We start from the raw sequence: 2324 nt of genomic DNA, 5'->3' as shown, positions 1-2324 counted from the left end.
AGTTCTATTTTTGACCACAGTGTGGGTGATCATAGTGTGGATGATCACAGTGTGGGTGATCACAGTATGAGTGATCACAGTGTGGGTGACCACAGTGTGAGTGATCACAGTGTGAATGATCAAAGTCTATTTTTAGACTGGCTGTCAAAAATATAAAAGTCAAATATTATTGTCTCATAATAATATTTGGACTATAAACTTGATCTTATTCTCTTGGAGCACTTCAGGATGAGCTACGGATGTGGTACATGCAGATCCCAGAGGGAAATACGTGGTTACCTATGGGATGACTAATATTTGCATGCAGGACTTCAGTTAGAACTCAAGTGAGTTGAGTTTAGTGGACTGGAGGTGCAGTTGATGGAGTTGTGTTCAGTTTAACTTTGTTAAACTAGTTGTATTTAGTCTAACTGATCAATAGACTAGAGATGATTTGGGTGAATTAGTTATTAATTAATTCACAAGTTATTAACTCATAATGCAACTATAGAATACATCAGTTAACTTAGTTGCATGTCAGTGCATGTTCAGTTCAGCAGGGACAGGTGTTAGAGGATCAGATTGCTATCAGTTGTGACTATAGTTGTGCATCAGATCTTGCACAATCAGAGGGATTGAGTATGCCAATGAATTGGCCAATACCAAGAATTGTAGCCTGTGCTCACGTCCAACAGAGTGTGAGCGATTATTTGCAGGTCAAATACGAGTTTGGTAAGCCATTTTCATCAATTCTTGAGCAGGTATTGAGCCGGAGAGGCAGGCAAGCAGTGGAATAGATTTGGAGATCAGATCTAAGCTGTATTGTGTGTAACAGGTGGAGCTGGTACTGGATTGCTTGTGATAAGAATTGTACTTTGTAATGTTACATGATTCAATCAATATAATATACAGATAGTGTGGGGTTTTTAGCGAGATTCTTTCCCCAGGATACATACTGTGTTAATGAGTTTGATTGATGCTTCTATGTGTGCCTGTGAATGTTTCTGCTTCTGTAAATTGATGATCAACGTAGAGGAGGTTATTTATTATGCATGTTCCGCTTATATGTGTATAAACAGGATAATCTCTGTGAATATGTGTCATATTATTCAAAATTTCTACATGGTATCAGAGCTAGATGATTTGTAGAAAAAGTTTCTACATGGTATCGGAGCCGCTTGATTTGTAGAAGAGATTTTTACAGGATATCAAGAGAGGATTGATCATCGGATCTATTATTCAGAAAGTGTTTACATTTTATTTCTTCAGGCAGAGTTTGTGATCGAGCCAGGTAGCCTCTAGATTCATCCTTCTTTTGGAAGGTGAGATATCCGGTGAATGCCCATACAGTCGATCTCTGTACAAGAAATACTTTGTTCTCACGAATTCTAGATTGGAAGCGGTTGAGTTTTGAGCTGGTGGAATTCGAATTTAATTCCAAAGCAAGAGATAAAACTCAGAAACATTCAGTGTGAGAATGGAGACAGTATGCCCAGTATCTCACGAATTTCACCCAATGCCGGGATGAGCTGGGAAGTGTGGGGGTGACTGTCGGATGAGGATGGTGAGTCTAGCACTCCTTGACCTTCCTAAGAGTTGGCATAGCTACCAGGACTCGGTGAATGGAAGGGAGAAACTGCCAGGATGGGAGAGACTTTGGTCGGATCTTGTGCAGGAGGAGATTAGACGGAGCACCAGAGACGGTTCTTCATCCATGCAGGATGAGGAGAATTGTGCCTTAGCGAGTAAGGCGAAGAAGGGGAAGGAGAAGGTTTCTCTTTCCGAATCTTGTTCTTCCAATGATGGGAAGAAGGTTGACAAATCGAAAGTGCGATGCTTTCGTTGTCATGAGGAGGGTTCACGGGTCAAGAACCTGTATGCTCTTGAGGTTCAAGATGCATGCAAAGCCTTGAGCAGCGAGGCAATTGATGGAGACTTGGTGGTTGAGAGGGAAGGTATGTTACCTTTCAACATGCAGAGCCAGAAGAAGTCTCAGACGATTGTGGAGGAGCCACGATTGGTGCAGCAGCTTCAGGAGGTTGTGGAGGAGCCACAACAGGGGAAGCTGAGAGGAGATCGAGTAGAGACATCTACTCATGCAGAGACCTCCAGTAGGGGGAAACTTCGAGCCAGGTGGGCTGAGGGATCGCATGCAGCCATACCTCCAGGTAGGAGGTGGGGTGATGTGGATTGATTGTCCCAAGGAGGAGGGGCAAGATCCTTGAGGTACCCAACCTCTTGGATGAGACCTTGCTACGAGAGCCCCGATGTGTAGTAGCAGGAACTGACTGATTGGGTAGAGACAGATGCGGATGGAGCGGCAGAGAGAGCAACAGTGTAGGGAA

Source organism: Pinus tabuliformis, chromosome 9, assembly GCF_031772625.1.
Source record: "Pinus tabuliformis cultivar Carrire ecotype Pingquan chromosome 9, CPIR1, whole genome shotgun sequence".
Lineage (NCBI taxonomy): Eukaryota > Viridiplantae > Streptophyta > Pinopsida > Pinales > Pinaceae > Pinus > Pinus tabuliformis.
This window is presented reverse-complemented; position numbering follows the sequence as displayed.